The sequence below is a fragment of the Helianthus annuus genome, chromosome 1 (assembly GCF_002127325.2).
Source record: "Helianthus annuus cultivar XRQ/B chromosome 1, HanXRQr2.0-SUNRISE, whole genome shotgun sequence".
NCBI lineage: Eukaryota > Viridiplantae > Streptophyta > Magnoliopsida > Asterales > Asteraceae > Helianthus > Helianthus annuus.
The window spans coordinates 81,813,785-81,828,093 of record NC_035433.2 but is presented as its reverse complement, the minus strand read 5'-3'; the positions used below and the strand labels follow the sequence as shown (position 1 = coordinate 81,828,093).

Here is a 14,309-nt window from a genome sequence, read left to right as displayed (position 1 = left end):
CCTCTACCCACATTCCAGGTGTGGAGCTGGTTGTTGATCTTAATTTGAATAATTTGGGTATCAATGCTCGTGTACCGGATAATCCTGAAATGAGGATTCACGATACCCATCCCCAGCAGAATATCATAGGAGATGTCCATCGCGGTGTGCAGACGCGTAATCAGCTGAGAAACAACCGGAATGCTGGTTTGTATTCAGCTATAAGAGAATCTGGTCAACAAAATGACTGGTCCTTCGCGTGTTACGTGTCACAAGAAGAACCAAAGTCGTGGAAAGAAGCATTGAAAGATAGTGCTTGGGTTGAAGCCATGCAGGAAGAATTACAGCAATTTCACAAGCTGGGTGTTTGGAAGCTTGTTGAAAAGCCTGAGAACTACAAGAAGATTGGCACTCGATGGGTCTTCAAATGCAAGAAAGACGACCGTGGAGTGGTTATTCGGAACAAAGCTCGTTTAGTCGTTCAAGGTTTTCGTCAGATTGAAGGGATCGACTACAACGAAGTTTATGCACCAGTTGCACGTCTGGAAGCTATTCGGATCTTTCTGGCTTATGCCTCATTCAAAGGATTCAAAGTTTACCAGATGGACGTCAAAAGTGCATTTTTACACGGTGTGGTTGAAGAAGAGGTGTATGTCGAACAGCCTCCAGGTTTTGAAGATCCTGTTCATCCCGATCGGGTTTGGTTGCTCAACAAAGCTCTCTATGGTCTTCATCAAGCGCCACGAGCTTGGTATGCAACCTTATCTACATATCTGCTGGAGAACGGTTTTCGAAGAGGTCTTATCGATTGTACTCTCTTCATCAAAGAACAAGATGGAGATCTTCTTCTGGTACAGGTATACGTTGATGACATTATTTTTGGTTCTACTAATGATGTTTTGTGTAGGAATTTCGAGCGCATCATGCAGGATAAGTTCGAGATGAGTGCTATGGGGGAAATGAATTTCTTTTTGGGCCTACAAGTGCAACAAACGGAGTCTGGGATATTCATCCATCAGACTAAATATGTTGGAGACATCTTGAGCCGGTTCCAGATGTCCGATGCAACGCCCATTGGTACCCCACTGCCAACTAATCACGGAATAACTCCTGACTTGAAGGGTGAACCTGTTAGCCCTTCATACTATCGCGCGATGATCGGATCCCTTATGTATCTCACAGCATCAAGGCCAGATATAATGTACCCAACGTGCCTACTTGCCAGATATCAAGTTAACCCGAAGGCCTCACATCTTGCAGCTGTCAAAAGGATTTTTCGTTATTTGAAGGCTTACCCCGACACCGGTCTGTGGTATCCTAGGGATAATAACTTTGACTTAGTCGCATTCAGTGATTCTGATTTTGGCGGATGTAAAATCGACGGCAAATCCACAACGGCTGGATGTCAGTTTTTAGGAAATCGCCTAGTCACATGGCAGTGCAAGAAGCAGACGTGTGTCGCTACATCAACATGCGAAGCTGAATACATTGCTGCCTCAAGTTGTTGCTCACAAGTTCTTTGGATCCAACAACAATTGCGGGACTACGGTTTTGAATTCCTAACTACTCCTATTTACGTTGATAATTCTGCTGCTTTAGATATCACTAAAAATCCTGTGCAGCATTCAAAGACCAAACACATCGAAATCAAATATCACTTCATACGTGATTGCTTTGAGAAAAGGCTAATCGATGTTGTTAAGGTCCACACCGATGACCAACGTGCCGACTTATTTACCAAAGCTTTTGACAAATCTAGATTTGACTTCTTATTATTGGTAAATGGCATTAAGGTCAAGCAAGAGTAAACCAACATCGGAAAATCATTTTTGTAAATATCTTTGTGTGTTTTTAAATTTATCTTAGTTTATTGATTTTAGGGGGAGTAAATCCAAAAATCTGAAAATCCAAAAACATCGAAAAATTTCAAAAACACAAAAACAATAGAAAATCAAAAATGAGTTTCCTGGAGAGCAAAAGAGAAAATGATAGTACATCAGTGGTCTATCCAAATCTCTTTAAACCTTAAATGCAAAACGATAAGCAGCTCTATATAAGATGTATCGGTAGGCTCACAATCATTTTAAAGTGTGCAGGGTGATATAAATCTTAATCGACTGAAGATCAGGTGGGAACCACTCATTGGCATATGGTCTTAGTACCGAAATTTCGTTTGATAGATTGCCGAGGTTCTGAGATATTCGGTCTTTATGCTGCTTATCATCTGGGTATCATGGTTGTATCTTTTACCGAAAAATAATAACGGGGACGCAAGTCTAGATCTTCCATGATACTATACATACGTGTACATATTACATACTGCATTCGACCTCAATAAGTGATAAACAATCACATGTCCAAAACAAATAAGTGATAAAAATATCACATTTATCCGGGTGCCAAGTTCGTCTCTCTGCTGTACGGAAGTACTGACCTGTTCACGGACTTGCACCTGTGCCCTCATGCATACGAAAATCAAGTTCCTCATCAATAAGTGATTATATCACATAGGGCTTGTTTTCAATTCAAAATAAGTGAGTATCTCACATTTTATACGGTCAAACAGATGATAATCGGTATACTCACCGGTAAGATGAACACTCGTGCATACCTTGATACGGGAATGTGTCGTGATGTGGATGAACACCGGTCGGTAAGTATAAATCATACCTTAACGTATCCCCTCGCCATGATTACATCTGATAAGTTGAGCTTAAGTGGACAACAATACCGATAATTGTTATAGGATGCTTATTTTAATGTTAACTAACTGAACAACAAGAGTGTTTTGGCATGACCGTACACTGATATGATTCTCTTACCCTCGAAACTCGCAAAAAGAATGTCTGTATATATTTATTTACTGCTTAACTTTTATTGTTTTTCTTTTAAACAGTTTCGTCGTTTGGTGCATATCAGCACGACATTAGCGGTGATGTCGTTTGATAACACTCAAAGGATATTAAAATTGTTTCCTTTTAATTTCAAAAATACCAAAAAGATTTTAGGCTTGTTTTAATATAAACTTTATAAAAGCCAAAAAGATTTTATTTCTGTTTTATTTTCGATCGTACGATGTTGGAGCTCAAGTCTTCGTTGCCTGAAACCTGAACGAAAACCGAATTGACTAAATCTTCATAAACGGTCGAAATTTGCATGTTTTGAAAGTTAAAGACTTAAATTGACAAATTTATTAAACTTTCAAACTGTCGGACGGTGTTTGATTGTGACATGGTCATTCGTGTGTCATTTGTTTATACTATATTCCAAGCAGTTGTTCTCATTACGCGTTTAGATTTCTTGCATGTGCAGATTCTAAAGGCTAGGAGAACATGGTCGATGACAAGCTTTGGAATGAAGACACGACGAGAAGGCGCTCAAAAGATGAAGATGATCGAGTAGCCGCTGACCATCATCAACACCACAAGGATCTCACTTCATAAAGATAAAGTCCATTCACGAGCATAACTCAAGGGGGAGCTTATGTTAAGGGGGAGTTTGTCAACACACTTCCTACACGGTACGGGTAGTTTGTTGATACACTCTCTGCTTTCAAGACGTGAAGACTTTGAAGATCCTCCGACCATGAAGACTTGAAAGGACATCAGAGTTTTGGGAACTCGAAGACCAAAGACCGTCAATGTTCAAGACGGGTCTACATCTATAGAAGATCAAGACAAGATAAAGACAAAGCTACAGCCAAGGGGGAGTTTGTTGGTGCACTTGTGTCTGTACTTTGTCTGTATTCGGTCTGTATGTAAACGATGTCCTAAGTCTGTAAGTTGACTAAGTCAACCATCCTCCGGATTGACTTGGTCAAACAGTTAGAAAGATAAGTGTCTGTCTCGAAGGATAGCCTCGAAGGATACTGTTGATCCTTCGAGGTGCTCGAAAGATATGGTTCGACCATTAGTCCTCGAAGGATGATCCTTCGAGGTACATGTTGATCATTCGAGCTTGTTGTCATCGATAGATGATCCTTCGGACCATCTATCGGATCCTTCGGAAAGGACCTGCTGTGTATGGGTATATATACTCATGCAGTGTGTTAGTGTTAGAGAGATGCACACATAGAGAGTTAGAGAAACTCTGCTGAAAAACACACACACACACACACTTTAGAGAGTTTGCAAACAGATTGTAAACATTGTGCTTGTAACCGTAAACCTTCATACGTATTAATACAGTGGTGTTAATCGGTGAACTTTGTGTGTTCTTGTGTTTGTTCTTGCTTCATCCCGGTTTGCCTACTAGCTTGGATTCCGCACTCGCTAGTGGGTTAGTATAACAAGGTTTAGGTTGTTCTCGATCCTCCGAGAAAAGGGACCTACACTGAGCTTAATTTTCCTTGTCATTTTATATAATTATTGTGTTAGTACTTATGTGCACAAACTTTTAAATTCAGATTTGAAGTTTCTTGTATCACTTGCAACCATTGAAGTTTCTTGTATCACTTCATTGTGGACTTTATGCAGTAGAATTTAACACTAGCAAAAAATGCGAAAAATGCAAAAAAAAAGGAATTTTAAAATGTATGACATGGACGGTTGCTAACATTGAGAAGTGCTATCCTTAGATACCGACTGATGATTCCTTTGTTCCCAGTTGACGAGCCATGTCCGGTATGCCGCAAAGCGTGTTTGGATTCTTTCGGCGAGCACGCGATCCACTGTAAAGAGCTACCAGGGTTTAAATATCGGCATGATTTGGTGAGAGATGTGTTATGTGATGTTCTTAAGCGGGCCGGGATCTCTGCCAAAAAGGAGGCTCCAGTAAATTTCCTGACTGACCCCTTAGAGGGGAGGTCCACTTTACGCCCGGCGGACATCCTTGTGTTTGGATGGGAAGGGGGGAAACACGCTTGTGTAGATTTAACTGGAGTCTCCCCCCTTGTTGGGCTCAAGGACAAGGGCTTTGTCGTAGGGCAAGCGGTGCTCAAGGCAGAGGCGAGCAAAGTGGCAAAACATGAGAAAGCCTGCCTGGAGAATCAACATGTGTTTGTCCCGTTTGCGTTTGATACCTTTGGTGGTCTCGCTCCTGACGCTGTGCGACTTTTGAACCGGGTTCAAAAAGTCGTTAATAGTAATTCTTCGGCGCTAAAGGTTTCAAACTTTGTATTTAGTAGCATTGGTTTTTCTATTCAAAAGGGGGTGGCGGCGCAACTTGTTGCCCGACTACCTGCCATTGCTTTGTAATTGCCCTTTTTCGTGTGGGATGATATAATGATGTCAATTTATTGTCAAAAAAAAAAAAAAAAAAAAAAATTTAAAAGCAACATTCAAAAAAAATGTGTAGTAAATGTGCATGGTGTAGTGTACTAGTGGTGCACATGATATTGTATGGATTGCATATAGATCATACAACTAGTTGTAAGTATTTGAATATGTAAAAGTTGTTAAATTGTAATGTTTTATAGAGGCAGTAACACCTATATTTTTATTATTTTTAAGATTCCGTTGTGTAAGACTATCTCCAACGGGCCTTTGGAGACAGTGACGATTCCAGGGTATCCCGGGATACCCCTCAACTTTCTTGGCGAAGTGTAATTTTCTTCTTCTTCGTTTTATTTATTGGATACTTCTGAACAAATCCGCGGAACCACCAAGAACGGTAAAAGTGAAAGATAAAGAAATCGGAGGTTGAATAGCATCATGGTGGATTTTTTTTTCCATCGAGGAGCTATGTAATGTAGTTAACAAAGTAAGTAAAGATGGTGACCAGCTTTTTACTTTTTAAATCATATTAATCTTTTGGAAATTTTAATGGTACAGCAAGTAAAGATTTCTGACATCATATTGCAATAGTCAAAGCAAATATATAATTTTATGATTTGTTTTCTTTCCTTAATAAATTTATTTTACAAGGGTATAAGAGTGGTTAAACACTTGAAAAATGGTAAACTTCAAAATTAATCAATGAGAGTATGTCATATCATTCAACCTTAAGATTTTAAATATACTGAAAAAGTGTTGACAATTGTAAGACACTTGGATTAGGTAAACTATTATTTGAAAAAAAACATATAAATCAAAAGCTGCCAATCATCTCTCACAAAAAACTTCCCCGCATCGGTAAAGCTTTCCCGCTCATCAAACTTCGCCGATCAGTAAAGGGGGTCGGCGACGATGTTTCCGCTCGGCAAACCCACTTTGCTGCCCACTGCACCCTAATGATTTGTTTGTTAACTTTACAAACTAATAAACCAATTAAGATTTTTTTTATTATTATACTATACACATCATCTATAGATTATAATTTTATTTTGTTATTTAGTAAATAATAACATTTATTATATTGTATGAATGTAGAGTAAATTGTCATTAGTACCTAAAGTTTAACCTAAAATGTCACTTTAGTTCAAATAATTTTGTCCTATCATTTTAGTCTAAATAGTTTTTATTTCTGTCATTTTAGTCTCTGACTTTTATCATTTTTTGTCATATTCATCCAACCCACTCACTCCATTCAAGAAAACCAGTTAACTTAGGAGCATTTGGGTCCATCAACATGTTTTTTGCAGGTTCGATGGTGTGGGAATGGCGGTGTGCCGATTTACAGTGAAGATGATGGCAGTGGTTGCTGGTTTACGATGATGGCGATGGTGTTGGTTGATGACGTGGGTGACGGAAAAGCGGGCGGTGGTGGTGGTGATGGTGGTGGGGTGGGTGGCTGGTGACGGTGCAGGCAGGTGGGGCGATGATAAAGGTTGTGATGGGGTGAATGGTGGGAGGTGGTGGCGGTGGATGAAAATGGCAATAAATGACAATAGTCAGGGACTAAAATGGCAGAAAAAAACTATTTGAACTAAAATGGCAGGGGAAAAACTATTTGGACTAAAGTGGCATTTTTTGTCAAACCTCAGGGACTAAAATGACAATTTACTCTATGAATGTATGATAAAAGAAATTGGGATACCCCTTAATTTTGTTTCTAGATCCGCCATTATTTGATGATCAAACTCTTGAAGATCTTTACCATTGGAGTTCATCTATCCTAAAATGCCCTTAGGGGAGATGCCCTTGTACAAGGGCATGGGTTTGCCTCGGTTCATGCGATGAGGTGGACCCAAAGTAAAAAAAATAAATGTTTTATTTAAATATTGTGTGTAATGGATATGTGATGAGGTGAAAATTAAGAAGGGTAAGAATATTTGTAAGGATATTATGTGGCAGATGATGTGACAGCTAAGGGCGTCTAAGGACGCATTTAGCATTGAAGATGAAGAGATAATTCTGATTTGGTGGATTATCCATAAAGTTAATATGGGTTAAGGATAATTTAAGTGAATTCAAGATAAATATAGTTTGGTTATTTATTTAAAATTAAATTGAATTATCTGTTTATTAGATAGGTTTATCTAATTAGTTTATTTAATTATTTAAATAGAGTTTGAGTTAGGTTAGGATTAGAATGAGTTTAGTATAAATACAGGGTTATGTATTCAGTTTCATTTATCGAGTTGATTTTAATAATAATTGAGCATGAGACGTATCGTTTGTATTTGGTTTTATATGTTCGTGATTGGAAGCCTGGGCCAACATCAGAGCTTGGTCAAAAGCCGAAGAAGACAAGCCGAAGCAACGATCAATCACACGTTGAAGATTTATTAAGCCGAACTCGACCAGGGGTGATGGAGATGAATAAAAGGATTCCCGAGTAAGTTTATCCGTCTACTTATAGTGTTTGATTATCATAGTAGAAAAAAGAAAAGAAGGAAAGAGTAAAAAAAGTTGGCTAGAGCAAAGATGGAAGAGGCTACTAAAAAGTTGGTTGTTATGTTTCATAACTATTCCAGCGATTTGATTTAGGCAAATAAATAAGAGTTGGCAGAATGGCAAGTTTGACTTTATGCATTGTTTGGAAATTTTATTTTGGTGGAGATCTTGAAATTGGTAAGCAAGTTATACATTGAAAAGTTTAAGTCGGTGAAGTTACATTAAATTAGATTTCATGTGGTCTAACCAAAGAAAGTGGGCTGAGAGTGGAATCGAATTCCAAAAGAGGAATTATGCAATATGTGGAAATAATTTGGCACGAAGAAGAAGAGGAGCAAACATATTGATGTCAGTAACCTTTGGAACAGGTGGTCATGATGTTGATGGATCAAAAATTAAAAGAAGGTACTTGCATGGGCCTGTTGGCAAGGGTGAATGCATGTAGATTACTAGAGAGCTGTTATACATGAGTTGGTTTGGCGGCTAGAAAAAAAAAAAAAAAAAAAAAAAAACCTCGAGTAGGTTTTCGTTATAGTTGGTTAATTATTATGATGTTTAGGGCGATGAAAGGCGGAGCAACAACGGTTCAGTGGCGAATCCATAACCAGTTGGGTTGTATCCATGCGAAGCTATAATTTGATCAAGGAGAAGATTGAATCCGTTAATAGCCGAATTGAAAATTCGTGTGAAGACAAGGAGAAGATCAAATGAATGAAGATCTGGCCCAGTGAAGAAGAAACGAATCGGATCCGAGCTAATTCCGATGTAGATTAGTAAAAGAAAACGAGACCGTTTTAGCTTGTGTGGAAGCAGCCAATCTCGTCGAAACCAAAGAAGATTAATCACTCCGTTAAAGTGATCAGAAGAGAAATCACTCCGTTTAAGTGATCAAAATAGGTGTGGCAATCGTATATCCGATGAAGATGTGATCGGATCCGACAAGATCAGGGCCAAGAAATCAAAGGAGGCACAAAATCTTGTAATTCGATAAAGGGGTGTTCGAATCCGACAAGATCCGTGCGCGTAATCAGGATGGTGTTAAATCTTGTAATTCGATTAAGGAGTAATCGAATCCGACAAGATGAGTTACACATAAGTTGATATTTTGTGGATAGTTTCTACCGTTATAGAAACCAGTGGCTACCACAAACAGTTTATGCCATACGTCAAGGAAGAGTTCATAGTCGAAGAACAGAGGATCAACTTGTGTAGTTTGATCATTCGACTCGGACTTAATCACAACATGTGTGAATTGCGATCAAATTTTCGGACAAGACCGGATGTGAAGCGGGTCCAAATCAGAATTAAGGGGGTGAATGAAGAGATAATTCTGATTTGGTGGATTATCCATTAAGTTAATATGGGTTAAGGATAATCAAGTGAATTCAGATAAATATAGTTTGGTTATTTATTTAAAATTAAATTGAATTATCTGTTTATTAGATAGGTTTATCTAATTAGTTTATTTAATTATTTAAATAGAGTTTGAGTTAGGTTAGGATTAGAATGAGTTTAGTATAAATACAGGGTTATGTATTCAGCTTTATTTATCGAGTTGAGTTAATAATAATAGAGCATGAGACGTATTGTTTGTATTTGGTTTTATATGTTCGTGATTGAAAGCATGGGCCAACAGAAGATAGTGTAACTAATGTGTAAACCTAAATACGTACCAGGATTCAGAGTGTTGGAAAACATTATGATCACTTGTAAATAATCAGAAACATGATAGTACCATTATTAGGAAATAAGGGACGGAAAAAAACGGGACTATTTATGGGTAAGGTTTGTCCTTTTTAACCGAAACCCGAAACTGAAGTTAATCAAACCCGAAGTAGACGAAACCTGAAGAACTTGTAATCGAATAACTATAAACCCGAACCCAAATATAGTTCTATAGATTGGTTAACGGGTTGAATAATGGATAATTGGTTTAACCCGAAATCGCTTTAAAACAATTAGCATATTTTCTAGTTATAGTCGTATCTTCTAAAATGACTTAATAATTTTTTTCCTATTCCATGATGCATCCAATCATATCTTCTAAAAATCTTACATCACCTTCTTCTAAAAATTTTAAATCACGAAGTCCATACATGTCTCTAATTTTTAAAAGTTTTAAATAACATAGATAGTAAATTCCATATCTTCAATATCCTCCATTCTTAGCGACATACAAGAGTTGCTTTACAAAATCATTTTTATAATGTTCGCTAATAACTAATATTGATAATTTAAAATTTAAAAAGTTGTACTTTTCTGTTAAACGAGTTCATTTTCTAACCCGAAATTCGATCTAACCCGGCCCGTTACCTGAACCATTTAACCCGAACCTAGAATGGTTCAGTTATCGAGTTAAATATTTAGTTTTGAAAACCCGAAAAACCCGAAATCCAATTAAAAGACCCGAAGAACACCCTATTTATGGAAATGGGATTTAGGGAGATAGTTTGACTAATTCATTCACGCCATAACATTGGAACATTCAAGGCCTTTTTATAGGGATACACTAACGAAAGGGAATACAAAGAAATCAATCACTACTAGGACTAGTGAAACTTAAAATTTCCCACTACTAGGCCCACTGACCTAACAATTGAAAGACAACTAATCAATTACGCATGGTTTAAACATGTGCAGGGTGCAACTTGTTGCCCATCAACTTTCTGTGATTTATATAACTTGACAAGTATTAATGACAATCTAATTAGATTTAAAAGAAATCAACGATAATATATGTTTGTAAATGTTTATTAGACAAATGTTTTGAAAGGTTTTAACTTACAAACTCATCAGCGTTACGTTTTAGTATGTGTTTCGCCAGTAAGGTTCGAGGCATCCCTTGGTTATGTGATGAGGACAGCCTAGTGGCATCTTGGGGTGGGACAAGACTTTGGAACCAAAAAGGTTCTGGGTTCGATTCCCACAAGAGGGTTTTTCCCATATTTATTTGGTTTCCTCCTGAATTGGTGTATAGGCATTATGCCTAGTGGAGATGGATATGATCGGGTGGTTCCGCTGGTGGGACGATGATACTCCAGTGGTCCGTCAGTGATCCAAATTTGCCGTTCAAAAAAAAAGAAGATAGGGTTATTAATTTTTCAATATTTATTATTTGTAAAAGTTTTTAAATTGTATTTTTTGAAGAGTCACTAATGTATTTAAAATTAAAAGTATGGCTGACAAATCGTGTCTTAGCAGGTTTAACAGTTATCTGATAACGCGAACAACAAAAATTTTAAACATGAATACGATTTGTTTAACTACTTTACATCCAATGTCAATAAGACATATGTATATTTTATGCACCTAGAAGGAGAAATAATGGATCCTAACTTTCAAATTTTGATTATTTTTAAAAACGTAAAAAATCACATGGTGTACCTTTCTGTTATCGTGTCTTAGTAGGTTACCTACATGTTACCTATTTTCAACCCTAATTAAAAGGTCTTTTTATTATAAAGGGGAATTACAAAGACATAACCACTCATTCATTACTACCCACTACAAGGACCAATGAGCCCTAAAATAAACTCCCCATTACTTGACCCACTAGCCTAACAATTGAAAGAAAATAGTGTTTGTTTCATGTAATGAAACTGGAATGGAAATTTGTACAGAAATTGATATTTGATTTATAATTCATGTGTGTTTGTTTTGCAAACTCGAATGAAATTTGGATGAAATTGAAATGTAGATTCTCTATTTTATGTTGTTTAATTCCAATTCATTTTCTTGTTGAAACCAACAAAATAATGTGTGAAATCAAAATTCCAATTCCATCAAGATTCCGTTCAATTCTGAGAAACAAACACTACCGCTTAATTTAGACATGTGCAAGTTTGTGATCAAACTTTATCTCCAGTGACCCTTTTGACAAGACTACCACAAAAATTGGTCGGCCAAAAGATAAGCGGTCCAAACCTACCAAGTCAAACTGGTACGTCCGGTCTGATTATGAAAACCTTGACATATACTAACAAAAGATGAATACAAATAAATAAACCCACTAACTCACTTCTTGATCCACCATCAGAACTAACAAGACTTGCAAAAAGAAAAACTACCAACTAAACATGCGGAGGTGTGTATAGGGATGAACATTTTAGTCTTTTCTAGATTCACTGGTTATTGGTCAAACTGGTTGAATTCCTATCCAGTTTGTTCGGTTTTTAGACAGTTAGCATATTTTCTAGATATAGTCGTATCTTCTAAAATGATTTAATAATCTTTTCCTATTCAATGATACAACCAATTTTCTAAAAATCTTACATCACCCTCTTCTAAAAATTTTAAATCATAAAGTCTATGCATATCTTTAATTTCTAAAAGGGGTAAATTACTTTTTGAGTCCCTGTATTTTATTGGTTTTAACTAGTTGAGTCCAAAAGCAAAAAGTTTAACGACCTGAGTCCCCATAAGTATTTTCTTTAACCATTTGAGTCCAAATTTCTAACACTGTTAGAATTTTTTGGTTAACTATTGTTAAATGACCAAAACACCCTTATAATTAAAAAATAAAAAAATATTTCTCTTTCTTTCTTTTTATAACCTAATTAAATCCGAGTTTCAATCCCCATTTCACACTTCCTTGATCTTCAATCCCCATTTCAATCTCTCTCTTTAACCTAATTAAATCCCCTTTTCATCACCCACAACACCTACAACTTCAATCTCTGTTGCATGTTGCAGATCGAAAGTTAACCTACTCCGGCGGCAACCGCCGTAGCCCCACCACCGAATTTTTTTGGAAAGCAATAAACAGGAGACATGGTCCTTGAAAAGTTGTAAAGAAGATGGCCATTATTCACAGTGCCCATTTTTCAGAGATCGACAATTCAATAACAACAGTGGCCACCACCACCACCAATCATCTTCCACCCGTCATAAATATCAATAACAACATTATTCACCATCATCTTCATTGAAAAGAATCGGGGAACAAAATCAAATGTCTTACCGGAAACTCGTCGGATCAGAACATCACCGCCGCCATCAATGCTCCGCTGCCGACGGCGGATTCGTCGCCGGAAAACGGCGCTCGCCGGCTCCGCATCTCGTTTCTCTTATTTTCCCCTCTCATCTCGATCTTTCTCTCCGTCTCTCCGTCTACCTCCGCCGTCGGGAATTCATTGGGGGTGGTGTGGTTGTTATAGATATAGGAAGAAGGTGAGTGGTGGGTGTGTGTTGGAGTAACAAAGATCGAGGGGGGGGGGGGTAGGTGGTATATGAAGGTGAGGGTTTGGGTGTCGGCTTGCCAGTTAACCGGCGCCAGCGGGAGAGAACGAGAGTGATGGCAGCAGGTGTGTGTATGGAGGATATAAGATTGCAGAGAGAAGAATTTGAGAAGTAGGGTTTTCTAACCTTGAAGGAGAAGAAGAATAGAGGAAAAAGGGGGTCTGTGTTTTATTTGTTTTATAGGGGTAATTTGGTCATTTAACTAAACTTAACAACAAAATTCTAACTGGGTTAGAAATTTGGACTCAAATGGTTAAAGAAAATGCTTATGGGGACTCAGGTCGTTAAACTTTTTACTTTTGGACTCAACTAGTTAAAACCCATAAAATACAGGGACTCAAAAAGTAATTTACCCTTCTAAAAGTTTTAAATAACAACATAGATAGTAGATTCCATATCTTCAATATCCTCCATTCTTAGTGACATATCGTTGTTTTACAAAATCATTTTTATAATGTTCGCTAATAACTAATATTGATAATTTAAAATTTTAAAAGGCTGTACTTTTCTGTTAAACGAGTTCACTTTCTAACCCGAAATCCGATCTAACCCGGACCTAGAATGATTCGGTTATCGAGTTAAATATTTAGTTTTGAAAACCCGAAAAATCTGAAACCCGATTAAAAAACCCAAAGAACACCCATATTTATGGGATTTAGGGAGATAGTTTGGCTCTGTTCATAATTCATTCACGCCATAATATTGAAACATTCAAGGCCTTTTTTTAGGGATACACTAACAAAAGGGAATACAAAGAAATTAATCACTGCTAGGCACACTGACCTAACAATTGATAGACAACTAATCAACTATGCATGCTTTAAGGTTATTTTGGGAGTGTTATGCGACAAGTGGTGAAATGCGTAAAAGAAGGGTTTTATGGGGCTTTATATCACAAGAGGATGTAGTGGTAAGGGGGTTATATAACCTTCAATTATACATACATACATATGTATGTATGTATATATATACTAGGTTAGAACCCCGGTATTACACAGGTTGATTAAAAGTATTTTTATATAATAAGCACGTGTACTACACGGCTTGAATAAATATAATGTAATCAGTTAACACACACAGTCGTCAAAATACGTTTTTGGTAAAAAGAACTTTGATATACTATTTACATATTAGAACATTTTACTTTGTCTTTTTTATTTTTCTATTATTAGATTATAAACTTGTGTACTACAAAAGTCCATTAAGTCCACTTATTTCTTCTTTCCCCATTCATGACCCATTGCTTTGTACCTAAATATTAGTTTTTATTCTTCCCTACTTAATACATATAATCTCAATCAAGTAATCAAAACTAAAGACGAAAACAATTACAAAAAATGATATACACTTTTCAATTTGAATTCACATTCAGAACTA

The 14,309-nt window shown here is 36.9% G+C and overlaps 1 long non-coding RNA gene across 1 annotated transcript; it reads right to left on the bottom strand.

Moving 5' to 3' along the window:
- Nucleotides 1–12,450: 12,450 nt before the first annotated feature.
- Nucleotides 12,451–13,153, bottom strand: LOC118480958. The gene is made up of 2 exons (XR_004864258.1): nucleotides 12,655–13,153; nucleotides 12,451–12,568 (listed from the first exon to the last, which is right to left on the bottom strand). It is a non-coding gene; the product is annotated as an uncharacterized LOC118480958 (long non-coding RNA).
- Between the last annotated feature and the right edge of the window lie 1,156 nt (nucleotides 13,154–14,309).